At 36.5% G+C, this 18,021-nt stretch overlaps 1 long non-coding RNA gene across 1 annotated transcript in view; it reads left to right on the top strand.

Moving 5' to 3' along the window:
• LOC119871073 overlaps positions 1-18,021 on the top strand; it is a 65,027-nt gene that overhangs the window by 29,142 nt on the left and 17,864 nt on the right. The gene's annotated exons all lie outside the window — the stretch shown is intronic.

The following is an 18,021-nucleotide window of genomic DNA, read 5'->3' as shown; positions in this document are numbered from 1 at the left end:
AAGTTTGTAACACAATCTCTTTTGCAAATGGAGATAGTAAATAGAGAAAAATATCATCTTGAATATAAATGCTTGAGAGTAAATGTTAAAGATTGACAGTGAGATTTGGGATGATAGAGCACATGGTATGTTCTCTTCTATTTTGGGTTCGCCTTCAGCTTTTCCTCATTTAGTCTGTTAGTTCAGCTAGCTTAAATTTGTTTGCTCTGTAAATGCTTAAAACTTTTAGGGATGCCTGGGTGGCTCAGTGGTTGAGCATCTGCCTTGGGCTCGGGTCATGATCCCAGGGTCCTGGGATCGAGTCCTGCATTGGGCTCCCCATATGGAGCCTGCTTCTCCCTCTGCCTGTGTCTCTGCCTCTTTCTCTGTGTCTCTCATGAATGAATGAATAAAATCTTCCAAAAAAACGCTCAAAACTTCTCAAGACTTCACTATATTTCACTGTGAAATAGGCAATTTTAGAGTTGGAGGAAATGGTAGAGGTCACCTACTGGTCCACAGTAATTCTACTTGTGAAATTCTTTTTCAGAGAAGGAGGGTTAGCTGGGATAGTGGCAAGAATTTGGGACTGAATTTCTGCCTGTTTATGTCCCTGTCAGGCTATGGGACTGTTGGCAAAGCTTTCATTCTCTCTGAATCTGTTTCCCCATCTTGAAAATGAGAATGTTGAACTAAGTAATTACTGGGGCTCTCTCCAGTTCTGAGACAGTGGAGAACAGATGCTCTGGGAGTTTGTGATGGATTTGGGGTCACAGAGCCCACACCCACACCCAAGTCTCTGCATCCCTGTTCCACTGAGGCTCACACATGCCTAAGCTCTTTCTCCTTGTATATGTTTAAGGTTTTTTTTTTTTTTTTTAATTTTTAAGGTGTTTTTTTTTTTTTGCAAGAATCCTACTTTTCTTCCCCTGAAATACAGTTATATTGAATATTTTCCCTGTGGTTTTTCTGCTTTTATCTTCTGAGGTTGAAAATACAGTGAAACTTGCTTAGGAGACCACCTGGATTCATAGACCACCTGCCTAAACAAATTTGCCAAGTGCTGATTCTGTTTCCTAGAGGTGTGCTGCATCTGGTGGCCACCTGCTTTATGGGTCTGTGAGCAGCACACAAAGTGTACTAGGTGGCAAAGTCAGGATTTTTTAGTAGGAACATAATAAAAACCACAATTCCCTCCCCCCAAAAAAATTGGTAGGAAATTAAGCCTCAAAAATCACAAATATTTCTTGCTTAACAAAAATGTTCATTTAATATAACTTGGAGCTTGAGAAATCCCATCATATTTCTATTTACCCTAATAAGTAGCAATTCTGATATATTTATCATCCTGTCTCCCCCCCTTTTTATTTGTATTGAAATAATCTTTTCAAAAAAAAAAATAATCTTTTCCTTCCAAGAAGCAAAAACTGGTACACGCTGTGATTGTTTTATTTGCGTATTACCTCACAGAGCCTGAAAACATAATCGTTTCCATTTTACAACCAAAGGAGTGTTCAGCATGTGAGGAAACGATGGAGAGATTAAACAGAAATCATTTTTGGATTCCCAAGCCAGTGTTTTCTCCATTAAGATGCTTCGCACTTCAGTATTTCATCTCCACCTCTGGCAGGTTTTACAGCACCCATTCTGTCTTGGGCGGTGCTACCATTTTCACTCTGTTGTATAATTAAGATAGAATGGTCACACAAGTGATTTGCAGTGGCTCTAGAAATGGTAATTAAACTTGCTACCTTTACAAACTGTCAGGCATTTATTTTTTTTTCCCCCAAACATCAAATGAAACAAACTGTTCAATTGCCTGAGCAGTTATACCTGTCTCATGGGCATTAGAAGTTTGCATCCCAGTGAAGGTGAAAGTAGATACTTGAAACAGGTTACTGGTCAACCAAAAAGCTCACTGAGTAGAGGCTGTGCCACTGATCATATGGCTGACACGTCCTAAATAATAACTTTACAGGTCTTACAATGATACCATCCCTTTTTTCATACTCTGTTTTAAATTTTTCTTTGGGTCACAAATTCTAAGGTATGTTGGGGATTCACTGCTGGGTATGATGATTAGGCTTACTACCTTTCATCACATCCAAGGCAAACTGTCTTTTGTGTAATAACCAAGAAAGCAACAATTCTTGCAGTTCAACTTTCAGAGACCTCAAAGCATAAAAAAAGTGCATCCTAGAAGTGGTGCACTATTGTTTGGAAAACTTTGTTATCAGTTGCCCTAGGCATATGCCAGGATTATGTGGGGTACTGTTATAAGAACTCTTATTTCCACTAGCAAAGTGGAAGTAGCAGTGTTAAAAGAGATTGATTTTTTTCCCTAATACTATGGATGAGAAATAGCTATTTTTTTACATAGATAATTCAAATAATTTCCAAGGGATTTACTTTTTCTTGAATAACTCATTTGAGAGCTGAAAATACTTTATGACATCTCAAGGGAGAAGGAGAAGGCATCCTTATTGCAAGCAAGCCTTAAACAATGCCTAAAACTCATTGCAACAAATCTTTCATCCCTCTTTTTTTTTCCCTGGTTCATAAAGCTGTTGGGTAGGGAATACACAAATCTAGAAGCAAAGCATTGCTGTATTATTTGGTGCTGACATTTGTATGTGAATAGCAGCATCATTTAATATTTTCTTCAGCCATCGACCAAATGGTTTCTGACATTATACTCTAATTTTTCAAGATACAGGATCAGGTGTCATAAATGACAGAGGAGGTGAGCTGCAAGAGTCAGTTTAATGTCTCATTTTTCTCATTTTCCAGGGGTTGAGATAGATAGAAACATTCTGAAAAACTCACTTCTATGCATATGAATCTTCATAAATGCAAATTCTATTGACTTTAACATTCAATTTGCTAGCAAGCTTGAAAGGTTTGAAATTGCACTTGAAAATGCCTTCTTTTTGGCAGTCAACAATAAATATTTTCCAAGCAGTTGATGACATTAGGATTAAGTCAAAGTAAAACCACATTTCAATGCTTGAAGATTAAATGTACATTTCTATTCACAGTTGGCAGTATCACCATCTCTCTAATGTGGAAAATAAGAAAGTTTTGACAACATTTTGCTGTTTTCCCTAGCAACAAACTCACTTGATGCGTAGTGCGTACTAAATCTATGTTTGTTGAATTAAATATATTGTCACTCAATAAATCATTAATTAGTTCATTCAAGAAATATCTTTTGATCACTTCCTTTTTGCCAATTCTCCAAGGAAACATTACCAGAGCTTTCTACTTTCTAGCCCATTCCTCTACTTTGCTCTTTATATTTTTTTCTCGCTATAAAATAGACTTGATTATCTTCAGCTTGGCTGCTAGTACTTCATTTTCACTTGATTTCCCATTTCCAGGATTGAGTACTTTTCATCTGTCTAGCTATTACTGTCAAAGCTGGCTTCTTCATCTGTCACACTGACCCATCTTTGCCTACTCGAAGCCCTTCATCAATTTTCCATTGCATTGAACACCACCATGTCTGCAATATTCTCTTTCTTCAGGTCTTTCGTCGGGAAGATCAAACGCTTTTCCTTTTTCTGTCCTCACCTCTCCCAATCCCTTTTTCTTGACTCAAATTTGCCTTCTTGGGTGTGTCTCATTTAAACTGTCAACATTTCCATGCTTTTGAAAGTGTTTTATTTTGGTCTGCCCTCCTATTCTGACAAGCAAAACATTATTTAGGCAATTTAAATAGCATCTGAAATTCGATGGTTTTCACTAAAACTTCGTAGAATATTCAAGTTAGTAATACATACACAATCATCCTGACCAGTCAAGATAATGAGATTTCATGGTATTGTGATATGATCTCTCTCGTAATAATGGAAAGCACTGACCCCAAATTCTGTTACATAGAACACCTTGTATTTCATTCAGTTTATTCTCTGTAGGAACTCCATTGTCTGTGTACATTATAAATGGTTCCCCGTATCTTTGCAGTCTTTTTGAAGTTAGAGACTGTTAAATTTCTCTGAAAATGTAAAATATACTCTATACCCAATTAAGTACTTACGTGATTTATTAACTAGCTTTAGAACAGAGTATGATAACCAGACATTCAAACTCTTTGGAAAATAGGTCAGCCATTGGTATAATGACATTTTTTTTTTAAGTTAGTTTTGGGAGGGTTGGGGGGAGCCGGTAGTTTATACAAAAACAATAAAGCTCTTTCCATAGCACGTGACAGTTATTTCTCTTCTCTAAAGCTATGATTCAATATGCATAAGAAAAATGTAGGAGAATATATTAAAATCCCCAGACCCTAGCCACAACAATTTTAATTTAATAATTTGACAATGGATCCCAGGAATACACAGTTGTAGATTAAAAAGTTCTTTTCTGTCAGGGACTGGATGTTTGTGTCTCCCCAAAATTCATGTTTTGAAGCTTTCACATCTAATATGATGGCATTTAGAGGTGAGGCTTTTGGGAAGTTATTAGGTTTAGATGAAGATATGAAGGTGGGGCTTCCATGATGAGCCCCACCTTCAAGGGGTCCTTCAAAGAGGAAGAGATACCAGAACTTGCTCCCTCCATGTGCATGTACCCAGGAAAATCCATGTGAGGACACACAGCAAAAGTCAGTGTTCTACAAGTCAGGTAGAAAGTCCTAGCCAGAAAACCAATTCTGCAGGACCTTGGTCTTAGGCTTTCCAGCCTCCAGAACTGTAAGAAAATGAATATCTCTTGTTTAAGCCAGCTAGCCTATGGTATTTTGTTATGGCAGCTCTGGAAGATTCAGACTGTTTTCTACTATGCTTTCTGATAATTTGATTTTTTTTTTCTTAGCCCACGTCAGCAGGTTGATTTATTGCATTATTTACCTGCAATAGAAGGAAGACTCACTGAAACAGGCACTGTTACCCCTCTTTCTACTACTTTACATTACCATTGAACAGTGGATTCATATCACATCATTTTAGCTTTTTATTGAAATTTTTGTCAAAAATAGGAAGCTCTCAAATTGCATGCTTCATACGTTCTATAGGACACATTCATGAGTCTCCTATAATACCGTGCTTTATTTCAAACTTTTTACAATTTTGAAATGAAATTGGCTATTAGTCCTATTGAATTATTTTATAAAACCAAAACAGTCTTTACAAAGGAGTTATCAGGGCCACTTGTGACAGAAATGTGTTGTGGAAAAAACAGAAACTTTAGAAATAAATCATTCTTAATGAAGCATTGTTTCAGCAGGAAGGTAACACTTTAGAGGGGCATTTTTTTTTCAATTTTGAACATAGTTAATAGGAACTTTTTTCTTTAATCCTTCTATGCCTCTCTCTTCTTTAATATAGGACAAAGGAGCTAATTTTCTCCTCCATTTCCCTACAAGGCACTATCTCTTCCCTAGCAACAAAACTACCATTCATTCCCACCCTGTTCTGTTTTGACCTTCCTTAGCTTTGTCCATAACTGGTGGCCAGAGAATTTTTGCTTAAAAAAAACTGGTTTATCAGAATTTAAGAGAACTTATGACGTGTTTTCTACTTAGAATGCTTTCTTTATACCCCTGTGTTTACAATTTCATTTTTATTTATTTTTAGTTTTTTAAAGATTTTAATCACAAGGAACACACACACATACACACACACACACACACACACACACACACACACACAGGTCGAGACACAGGTAGAGGGAGGAGCAGGCTCCTTGCAGGAAGCCTGGTGTGGGACTCGATCCCAGGACCCCAGGATCATGACTTGAGCCAAAGGTAGAAGCTCAACCGCTGAGCCATCCAAACATCCCTACAATGTTATTTTTAGAAGGAAAATTTAATTTCTGTTTTGCTGTAAATAATTATAATTCTTCATAAAAACTCTTCAGCAAGAGTAAGAATGACTATATGATATTGAGAGTGTTTCCATTGCTTAAATTCCTTCTCATCTACTTTGGTATTATGTAGACCACTCAGAAAGCCATATACCATACTAAGTCACAGATCTGGAACTTGAGCTACTTTGTATAGTATTTAGGGGTTTAGAAATTTTGTCTCTAATAGCCATGTGAAGACCCTGATCATATATCTCTTGTTGGAACCTACACATAGAGTATTCCTCTACTCATGGGTTAAGAAGGAAAACACATGAAAACAGCAATAAATGACCCAAAATTTTACAGCCATTTTAGTAAAGTTAATATATGCCAGTTATATACAAGGTACTATAAATATTTCATTGGATTTCTGATATAAATTTTAAATTCCTCAGTACACACTGGTGAAAATTTATATCCAACTACTCCAGAATTTACTTTACTCTGGTTTGCTCTCAGTATCATTTTCTCTACATCGGTTTAAATTGTCCTACTCTTTCATAGGTAGGTACCCTACTGGATACAAGATCCCCAAATTTGGAGGCAAGGTCAGCTGCCTCCATTGACTGTGCGTGGACTCTGACACTTGCTGATTATTCTACGTTAGCCTCTTCACCCCTCCTGAGTCCTAGTTTCTTTACGTGATGTACAAAAGTAAGATCACATGATGTAACATAAATAAAGTACATATTGGAATGCCCTGCACATCGTTGGCTCTTAATGAATGGTGGCTGTTGTTATGGTGGATTTGCGATGATGATATATATATTTATCATTAATATGTTAGCTTCTCTAACTGAAGTCCTGACCTCAGAAAATAGTTTTATCCATAAATTTGGAAGTTTTAAAAATAAATCTTCCTTGGGGTGCCTGGCTGGCTCAGTCAGTAGAGCCTATGATGCTTAATCTTTGGGTTGTGAGTTTGAGCCCCACAATGGATTTTAGAGCTTACTTAAAAATAAAACTTTAAAGATCTTTAAAAAATCATCTTCTACTGTTTTAAAGAATTTTTCTTTGTTTTAATGTTCTCTGCTGAATACCTACCATATATTACCCAAGATACAGTGTATTTTGCCTTAATACATTTGATCAACCTTTTGGTTCATTAGCTAAGATAATTACGTTATTTTGGATTTATTGAAAAAGACTCTCTTCTCCTGGTTGAAACTTAAGCAAAGGGCATCCCATATATGTGCAAACATGGCTTCTATGGCATTATCTATGTAGCTTTTTTAACACCCTCATGAGGGTAGCCATTGCCATTATTGATGATAGCAGAGAGTGGATCACATTGCTTCACAGGAAAAATCATTAAACTTTAAGTCATTTGGAATGATTAAAAACAATTCATACATTTGAAGGAACAGGCTGGTTCTGGTGGTGAAGTTTCATGAACAATACTTTCACCTGTGAGTGACTTATATTTAAAAGGGTAAGTTACAGTTTTCCTTTACAAACAGTGTAAGACCAACAAAATATTATTCAAGAGAAACGAGCTAATCTTCCCTTAGTTGGGTTATTGGTTTATAAATGATACTCTCCAATTCAGAGTTTCATTCCCCACTAGAAATATCTAATGCTTGTTCCCCTAAGTCGAAGTGCCTGTTAAAACTCCTATTGCAATTTATAAAGCAGAGTTTTAAGCAATCCAAGTCATTTTATATATTTATCTCTTTTTGGCAGTCCTAACAGCTGAAGACTTAGTATCAGCTATGAATTTCATTACTGTAATTTTACTCCCATTCCAAATCATTAATATTGATACTAAATAAATGATAGTGCTATCCATGCTAAATAATATTATTCTAAACTGCTTAGAAAAGGAAGTACTCTCACAATTTTTCTTATTACTTTTGCAAAATGAGGAGGAACTGAAATATGACAGCCAGAGCTTTAGCATTTATAGTATTGCCATTCTGATTTTTCCCTCAATATTTGTCACTTATTATAAAAACTAAGATTACAGTCTTACTACTGAAAATTTTTTATTCATAAAGTATTGATACAAAATAACATTTTAAGTGTTCTTTTAGAATACTTTAAAAAAGAAAATATAGTACACACATTTGTCCCAAACTGATCTGTAAAACTGTGTCCATCTTCAAATCATAGTCATAGTAAAACACCTAAGCTTTCTCTTTACCCAACCCAACACTATTTACCTTCAACCTGCATGTCAATTGATGTTTATTTACATATTTTTAATTTTTTTTCGGACCACAATGCTTTATTATTTTATTTTTTCAATTTAATTTCAATTTGCCAACATATAGCATAACACCCAGTGCTTATCCCACCATTTACTTTGATGTGGATAGAACTGGAGGGTATTAGGCTGAGTGAAATAAGTCAATGAGAGAAGGATAATCATCATATGGTTTCACTCATATGTGGAATGTAAGAAATAGTGAAAGGGATTATAAGGAAAAGGAGGGGAACTGAGTGGGAAAAATTAGAGAGGGAGACAAACCATGAGAGACTCCTAACTTTGGGAAACAAACAAAGAGTTGTGGAAGGGGAGGGGGGTGGGGAATGGGGTAGCTGGATCACTTATGTTTTAAAAAGACCTTCAGGTGCCTCAGTTGGTTAAGCATCTCTCTTTGGGTCTGGTCATGGTCTGAGTTTCTGGGATTGAGTCCCTGCTCAGCGGGGAGCCTGCATCTGGCTCTGGCTCTGCCCTTTGCCCCTGGTCATGCTCTCCCTTTCTTGCTCTCTCTCTCTCTCAGATGAATAAATATTTAAAACAAACAAACACCCCCTTAGATGATTTATTCACTTTGAAGCACAGAGAAAACATACAACAAGATCTAGTTGGGCTGGAGAATGACTTGCCATGATTCATATAGACACATATTTCTTCTTTCCTTACTATGGTATGCGTTTCTGCTGTATGTTGCATGTATTGTTTTTTTCATTTTTTGCTCCTTGACAAACACTGTCTAGTAACTGGATTCTTGGGTGCTTTTTTAAAAAATCACTTCATTGAGGTATGATGAACAAAAAAGCTGTCATATATAACATATACAATGTAATGAGTTTAGAAATTATCTATGCCTGTGAAAGCATTATCTTTATCAATGCCATAAAATTATCAATAACCTCCCAACATGTCCTTCTATTCCCCCTTGGGTTTTTTTCTTTGTGATAAGAGAACCTAGCATAAGATCTGTCTGCTTAAGAAATTTTAAGTATGCAATTAAGTATTATTAACTACGGACCCTATGTTGCATAGGAAATGTCCAAAACTTACCTTGTCTAACTGAATTTTGTACTCTCTGATCATCACCTCCTCATTATTCTGAGCCTTAGCCTCTGGTAGCCGCAATTCTACTCTCTGCTTCTATGAGTTTTACTTAGATTTTACACATGAGGTCAGGTAGTATTAATCTCTCTCTTGTTTTAAAGTCAGTGTTTGGGATACCCGGGTGGCTCAGCGGTTGAGTGTCTGCCTTTGGCCCAGGGCATGGTCCTGGAGACCCGGGATCAGGTCGCACATTGGATTCCCTGCATGGAGGCTGCTTCTCCCTCTGCCTGTGTCTCTGTGTCTCTTTCTCTTTCTCTCTGTGTCTCTCATGAATAAATAAATAAATAAAAACTTAAAAAAAATAAAGTCAGTGTTATTTAAAAAAAGTCCATCTTGAGGTCCAGAATTCAATTCCTTTGGACACACACACACAGAAAGTGGGATTGTTGGAATATATAGTAGTACTATTTTTATATTTTTGAGGAAGTTTCATATTCTTTTTTGTAATGACTATTTTAAGTTCCCATCAACAACATAAACCAGTATTCTTTTATCCACATCCTCACCAGCATCTCGTATATTTAGTTCTCTGATAATACCTATCTTGATAAGTATAAGGTGATATCTTATTGTGGTTTTTATTTGCATTCCCCTAATGATTAGTGATGCTAAGCACCTTTTCATGTACCTACTAGCCTTTTGGGTATCTTACTTGGAGAAATAAAGTCCTTTGCCCCCTTTTTAAATTTTATTTATTTATTTATTCATGAAAGATACAGAGAGAGAGAGGCAGAGACACAGGCAGAGGGAGAAGCAGGCTCCATGCTGGGAGCCTGACATGGGACTTGATCCCGGGTCTCCAGGATTACAACCTGAGCTGGAGGCAGATGCTTAACCGCTGAGCCACCCAGGCTTCCCTCCTTTGCCCCTTTTTAATTGGGTTATTCTTCTCCTATTGAGTTGTAGGAATTTCTTAAGTATTTTGGATGTTAATCTATACCAGATATGTGCTCTGCAAATATTTTCTACCATTCAGTAATTTTTACCTTTTCATTTTGTTCATTTTGTTGGATGGTGTAGCTCCAGCCAGGTACATGGGTAGAAGAGACTGTCTCTGGGATATGATGGAGCAGGACTAAAGCTGAGTCATAAGGCTGCTTCCCTATCACATCTGCAGTCAGATCTGTGTTCATCTTGTGGGCTACCAGGGAACAGGCCAGCTGTCTTGAAGTCACTGTTCTTGGGTTCCACCAGGATATTTCAATCTCCTAGTTGGATCCCACAGCTCCCACAAATGCACTTTTATCAGGAATGACTGCCAAATCAGTGTTTTTGTAAGGGGTAAGGGCTGAGACCTCCTATTCCATTATTTTGCTGACATCATCTTCTGGCTTCTTGTTGTAGCATTTTTTTTTTAAAGATTTTATTTATTTATGGGAGGGAGAGAGAGAGAGAGAGAGAGAGAGAGAGAGAGAGAGAGAGAGAGAGAGGCGGAGACACAGGTAGAGGGAGAAGCAGGCTCCATGCAGGGAGCCCAACATGGGACTCGATCCCGGGTCTCCAGGATCAGGCCCTGAGCTGAAGGCGGTGCTAAACCACTGAGCCACCAGGGCTGCACTTGTTGCGTTCTGATTAATTTCTTTTGCACAAGGAAATGAAGAAAGAATTTGGATGTCATGATGGTTATACTTAGATTCTTATCCTGATTTTGCAGTGTAGTATGTAGGAGAATGTGACAAATTTGAGATTCTTTGATTTATTTGCATTTTGTTTCATATGACAGGAAGAGATCGTAATTCTCAGACCATGAAGAATTTTTGACAAATGGTAGGTTTGCTGCAATATTAGTTCACTCTTTTGCTTTGCTTGCTTTCTTCTTACTAGAATGTGAATACTCTATCTTATTAGTATATATTCATGATCTACTGACTGTAGCCTTTTATAAAATGTTTGTTGAATAAAAATGGCATAGTAGTCAATATTTTCATATGCCTATATCCCAAGGATCTACTCTGTTTCTATTAGCTGCCTTTGGGTCTGTACTGAACAACCATAGGTCTATCTAGACACTTGGCCTTAGGAATGCTAGCGATGTATCTTACACTTGCTTTGACAGGGTTGCAGAGATGAATATTGAAGTGATGAGGTTTTGAAAGGAAAAAAAGCCTAGAAAGAAAATTAATGCAAATTTTTAAAGTACTTTTAGAGACAGAAGAAGAAAATGAAATGAAATGAAAATGGTGATTGTTTAGTGTCTAAATGCAAAGCAAGGAGAAAATATCATGAAGGAGAGAGTTAATAGTGTCCAATATTGCAGGGATGCCTTGCGACTGAAAAAATGTCCTTAAATTTTTTAATATGGAGCTGATTAGTGAGCAGAGTGAATAATATCATACCTGCAGAAGAAGTCATGGTGTAAATAAAAATATATGCTGCTTTTTGTAGATGTTAACAAATGTATGGTAATCTTTATGAAGAGATAGAGAATAACTGTATAGATTTAAATATTTAAAGTATTGCATGATATAACCACATCAAATGTTTTAATGTATGAAACATACTATGAAAACGTTTTAAATAATTCAGTCATTTGATGACCAATTATTTTTTGATATTAAGAAGAAAAAATGAAAACACTTGCTCTAAAACTCAAGTTTACAACAATATTTGGATTGTCTTAATACAAACTTCGGTCTTCAAATTTATTATTATTTCTTTTTTCAAATTTATTATTAAAAATTACTTCATTTCAAGGAACCCTGTAAGATAAACTGTGTGTTTAAGCTTTTGCAATAATAGCTCTCTGTAACCAAATCACCTTTATTTCTTGATTTTCCCCAAATTGAAATTTGTGGTCTATTTAAAGTAAGTTTGTTTGCTATTTCCTGATGCATCATTTCATTTCTTTCTCCCTCCAATCTCTTGTTACTTACTCTTTACTGACATTCTCTGAAAGTTAGTTTTGGACCCTTCTTCAAGATCCGTTCCACAATAACCCGTGGTAAATGGGTAACATCCAACTCTATTTACAAACCATGTAGGCTCCAAGAGATGCATGGGATAGAAACTGTAGGGCTGTCATCTATACCCTACTATCAAGTAGAGATCCAGGTGCATTTTGTAACCTGCGACTCATAATTCCTAACTAGTCGTCTTCATGCACATGATCACAAATGTTAACCTTTCAGTCTTTGACGACTATGGAATTCTTCCTACTGTCCAATTTCTCTTTATCAGCCTATCTGTAAAACGGTCAAGGAAGAAATTACTCAACTCCATTCAGACAAAAGGTGAGAGGCTTTCCTTTAGTTGGGGTGAACCAGTGGAAAGTAGTAGAGGATGTTAGGGACCCCAGTGGTCAATGTGATTAAGGCCTCTGTATTTGCTAGTTAGTGTTTATCCAAGGCTCCTATCCTCTCACAGATAGGGGCTCTATTTTATTAGATGATTACATTTCAAAGAGATGGCTCCCCAGTCTTTGAAAAAGATATTCCTTAGTTGTAAAACTGGCAAGAGGCTGGGTGAAGATTTATCTACATTTTAAAGGGGCAGAAAAAAAATTTCCAATTACAAGCTTTCTAAAGCAAATGCTCTAAGAGAAGAGTGATCAGAGGCCTTTAGTCAGGACAAAACTCTGTCTAATGTTTAGTGAAGCCGAGAGGAACATAAAGGTCATGTCTTGGTCAAGGCCATGCCAGTCTTCCATTGCAAAACCCTACAGCTATAGTGACATTAATGTATTCCTGGTAATGCCTTGCACAGTATCTGACAAAAGGAAAAGGTGAATATATATCCATCAAATAGAATTATTCATTACTGCTTTTTCTGTTTTATGAACAGATGGGTTAGAAGAAGCTCTTCCTGCTTTCCCTAAGAATCATAAATTCTGGGGAAAGTTTTTTAAAGTTATTATTCATTGGATATTATGACTTGGGATATTATTATTTTTCTTCTCCCTTTAAAGCTGGTACCCATTAGGCTTATTTCCCCCATTAATACAATTTGAAGCACAGTGTGCACAGGTCATAGGTTTGGACTCTAGTGGACTGTGTTAAGTTTTGATCTGCCTTCACCTAGGTTGGTTTCTTTGTTTATTGTCACCTGGGACAATACGTGTAACTGCTCAGAATCTTAGTTCCATGGCTCTTAAGTGTAAGATTCTCTTCTCTTTTCCTCAAAGTAGCATGTTGAATAATGGTTGGTTATTAAAGAATGCCTCAGGCTTTTAGGAGACAGATGCCACATTAATGTCATATAACCAAAGGAAATCTTAGTTCTTTTTAGGCTATAGTTATCTTTATACACACACACACACACACACACACACACACACACACACACACACTGTTAAGGAGGGAAAAATAATTTTCCTTTTACTTTTCTAAATTCTTGGTTAAGATCTCTCTGTAATGAAAGACAGGTTAACAGGAGAAAAACAAGCAGAAGTTTAACAACACTTGTACCTCTCTGCACATGGGAAATACCCAGGAAAATGGAGTAACTCCCAAATGGCCCACGCTACCACATTAAAGACATCTCTGGCTAAAGATAAAAGAAGATGCTGGGGAGTGAGGAGCCAGTTATGGGAGATTTCAGGCAAAGCACAGGAAACAAGGGTAAGGTTGTTATGTAGATTTAATTTAATTTAATTTATTTTTTTAATTGGAGTTCAATTTGCCAACATATAGCATATCACCCAGTGCTCATTCCATCAAGTGCCTGCTTCAGTGCCCGTCACCCAGTCACCCCAACCCCCCACCCGCCTCCCCTTCCACTACCCCTTGTTCGTTTCCCAGAGTTAGGAGTCTCTCATGTTCTGTCACCCTCACTGATATTTTCACTCATCATCTCCCCTTTTCCCTTTATTCCCCTTCACTATTTTTTATATTCCCTGAATGAATGAGACCATATAATGTTTGTCCTTCTCTTATTGACTTACTTTACTCAACATAATACCCTCCAGTTCTGTCCACGTCGAAGCAACTGGTGGGTATTCATCGTTTCTGATGGCCGAGGAATCTTCCATTGTATACTAGAGCACATCTTCTTTATCCATTCATCTTTCAATGGACACCGAGGCTCCTTCCACAGTTGGCTCTTGTGGACATTGCTGCTATAAACATCGGGGTGCAGGTGTCCCGGCGTTTCACTGCATCTGTATCTTTGGGGTAAATCCCCAGCAGTGCAATTGCTGGGTCATAGGGCATGTTATGAAGATTTTAATCCATGACTTCTCCCTTGGTAAGAGTTTCTAGAGATTTAGAGTCATCCTCTTTTCCTGGTACTTAGAGACACCCATACAAATGGAGATTTCTCTTATAAATGTCTTACAAAATGTAACTTTTAGTTAATTTTTGAGGCTCCTGGGTATGCAGTCTCTTAAAAATAATCAACCTAAAATAATCATTACATATGTTGGGTTGACGTTCTTTGCCCCTCCGACACAGATCTTTTATGTACATCACTGAAGTTCAATACAGTTTGTTTATAGTCTCTTCAGATTTCTGATTTCAAAATTATTTGGAAAGGTCAACATATCCATGACTCCTACCAAGGAGTGACATTTGCTCTCCACTCTAAGTGATGTGGAGGGATGGGAGAAAAACAGCAACAGCAAAAATTAAACTCTGGACCATCATTGCAGGGCAAAATCCTCAGCGATTTAGGAAGATACATCCCAAAGCCTGTTCATTTTAAAATATTACTTAGTATTTGAAGGCTAGCCATAAAATTACTCTACAATGTTAGTGGCAACTGAAAATTATGTCTCAGACCTTGACTTTTTTTTTCCATACAAAAAACCAACTGCCAGCACAACAAAGCATTCCCAAGAATGCAATTAAACTCAATGGCTTTCTAATGCATTCTTCACTCTTTACAACTATTACATTTCCAGGGTGATACACCAAGTAACAATTATCCTATGATTTGGATTGTTTTACACAAAACGTTATAATGGCAAGAATGTTATTTACATAGAAGCTATAGGACAGGACTGTTCGGATGAAAAGTTCAGAAAAAAAAACCTTTTATTTTCCTTTAGCTACAATTTTAGAAAGAAAACTGAGCTTTTAGTGTTTAGATTGAGAGAAAATGGCACTACTTTTCAAGGATGTATTATGTGAAATAGAAAATAAAAGATAGGATTCTGCTACTTGAAAAGGTTATAAAAGGTTCTGTTAACTTGTGTGGAGAGGCTTCTGGAACTTTCGGCTTCATCCCTCTCTTGCAAGTAACTCCAAATGTTTTTCCTTGTTTATAAATGAGTGTAAAACCAGGAAGGGGAGTTAGAACAACTTTCAGGTTTCTCCCACTTGAAGAACAGTAATAACTGTCCTGTAGGTCTTAGTGAATACTGAGAGTTTGGCCGTGTTTATCGCTCAGCACCATCTTGTTAGTTAGGAATATCAATCTCCATATCCTGTTTGCAGTTGTGGAAATGCAGGCTCTTAGAGATAAGCCACTGACTCGAGATCCTTTGCTTAATTTCAGGTCAGAAGTAAAATGCACACCTGTCTGGTCCCAAAAGTCATGTTGTCTATGTCTACCCTCTACAGCCTTTTTTTTTTTTTTTTCTTTTCAACCAGAGTGCTATTTCATGCAGATGCAGTCACTGAGATGATTCTTTTTTACAGCATCATAATACACACAGTTTTTTTTATTAGATATTTATTTTCCCTCTAAATTAAATATATAATTGAAAAGTAAAATATACATGTAAGTGTAACGGTAACAAAATTAACTACAAGGGACACATGAATAGTACCTATTATTTTGAAAAGCATTTAAACAGAGGATCTTATGGTTTTGAAGTAACTGGCTTAATTTTTAAAGGTTGTTTTGTTTTGCATTTTGTTCTTTTAGATGTGAAATCTAATAACCAATATGTTTTATATATTGGAATAGCACAGCAAAAACAAAAAACAAAACAAAACAAAACAAAAAAAAAACAGGAGCTCTTCTAGTGTCACACTTTGCTCAAGGACAGTTCCATTCGTGTGAATCCTAACCTGCAGTAGGTTTGTTGAGAGGTGGCAAAGTTGCTTTATGGTGAGAGGTATCAAGAATAGGTGAATCTCTTCAGTGAGTCCTGCTCTTGTGGGTTGGGCTCCAGAACTCTGTACAGCTTCTTACGTAAGGGAACTTACTGCAATCGTGAGTACTCATTCCTCATGACTTGATTAGCTTCTCAAAGTACCAAATCTTAATATCATCGATTTGGGGATTACAATTTCAGCTTATGAATTTTGGGGGTACACATTCAGACCATAGGAGTAGCCCAACATTTCTCTCAGGAGCACACATTTAAACTTCTAGAGAAAGAAGGTACAAATAACCAAATCCCTGATGTGGGTGGGTTTATAAGAGGCAGATCTCTCGGTTTGATGTGAGACTATGGACTTTAAGTTGGGAATCAGGTGGTAAGGGTTCCTGTCTTATGTACTAATTTAGAAGTTAAGGACTATCTATTTAAGACCTCTGATGTTTGCATTGTATGTGGGAATTAAACTATGCACTAAATTCCTTTTAACTAGCAAATGTTTCTTCTTTTGTTATTTTTTTTTTTTTTAGTATATTTAACAGTTGAAAATAATTTTCAGAGACAGAAAAAGATGGGATGAGAAAGCCCTTTTAAGGGATACTGAATAGCTGTATTATCTGCAGGCAACTGAGACTTCATGGAATAGCTTGGAAGAGATATCTTCAAAGTAGCAGAGACTCTCCTGTCTCACCCTCCAGCCTTGCCCTGGAATTAACATCATATAATTCATCTAAGAATGTGAAGTCTAAGAAAAAGAAATTTTTTTCTTGATTAACATAGTGGAGAAGAGGTTTCTTAAGCCCTACATAGCTGGATTTTTAGAATGTCTTTTAGAAATAAGTAATCTTTAAAATCTTATTTTTTTCAATACAGAAATTCTGTATTATGTGCTTAGATTTTCATCAGTATTAAAGAGAAAATAGGGATCCCTGGGTGGTGCAGCGGTTTAGCGCCTGCCTTTGGCCCAGGGCACAATCCTTGGAGACCTGGGATTGAATCCCACGTCGGGCTCCCGGTGCATGGAGCCTGCTTCTCCCTCTGCCTGTGTCTCTGCCTGCCTCTCTCTCTCTCTCTGTGTGACTATCATAAATAAACAAAAATTTAAAAAAAATAAAGAGAAAATAGTAAAGCTATTTTTATTTCTTTAATCTTTATTTAAGGCGTGTGGTATATTTACAAGGCTGCATTGTGTGTGATGATTATTCAAAGTTAATTACTACCTACTATCAACAGACATAAGAAATAAAGTACCTTTAGATATTTTTTATATTTAAAAATCAATTTCAAAATATTTATAAATACATAACATGTAGTTTAGAAAGGCTTCACAATATATACAATTTTGAACATATAACAATCAAGTGGTGCAGATGTAGAATGTGATAGCACTTTTTAATTTTCATTGATGAAAAAACCTAAAATCCAAGAGTAAAAATGAGCAGAGATGAAAGGAACATTTATTTCAAGGTTTTCCTACCTCCTGATGAATCCTATTGCTCTAGGCAGAATCCATTTCCAGGATACATGTGTCCAAAGAGGATTCATAAACTTCAGAACCAACAGCCGGTTGCCAATAAAAGAACAATTTCATTTAGGAGAAAAATACATAATTGGACTTCTCATCTCTGTATTTTTTAAAGAACTGAGAAAGAAGAATTAGAATTAAGAAAGGGAATTATATTTATTTGTTTTTTAGGAAAGAGAGATATCTGACTTAGATAGCTATAGTGACTGCTTCCATCTCAAATATAGGATTGATCAATTGTAACACTCATGACATCTCAATATTTTCTAACACTACAGTTGGAGAAAAATTTTGAAATGCTTTCAAATTATATATTAGGTAAGGAAGAGTAAAAACAAATTCTTCAATTTTTTTCTCTTGTCATTTTTGTTGAGACACATAGGA

This window comes from Canis lupus, chromosome 3, assembly GCF_011100685.1.
Source record: "Canis lupus familiaris isolate Mischka breed German Shepherd chromosome 3, alternate assembly UU_Cfam_GSD_1.0, whole genome shotgun sequence".
Lineage (NCBI taxonomy): Eukaryota > Metazoa > Chordata > Mammalia > Carnivora > Canidae > Canis > Canis lupus.
The sequence above is the reverse complement of the archived record's forward strand: the minus strand, read 5'-3'. Positions and strand labels throughout refer to the sequence as shown.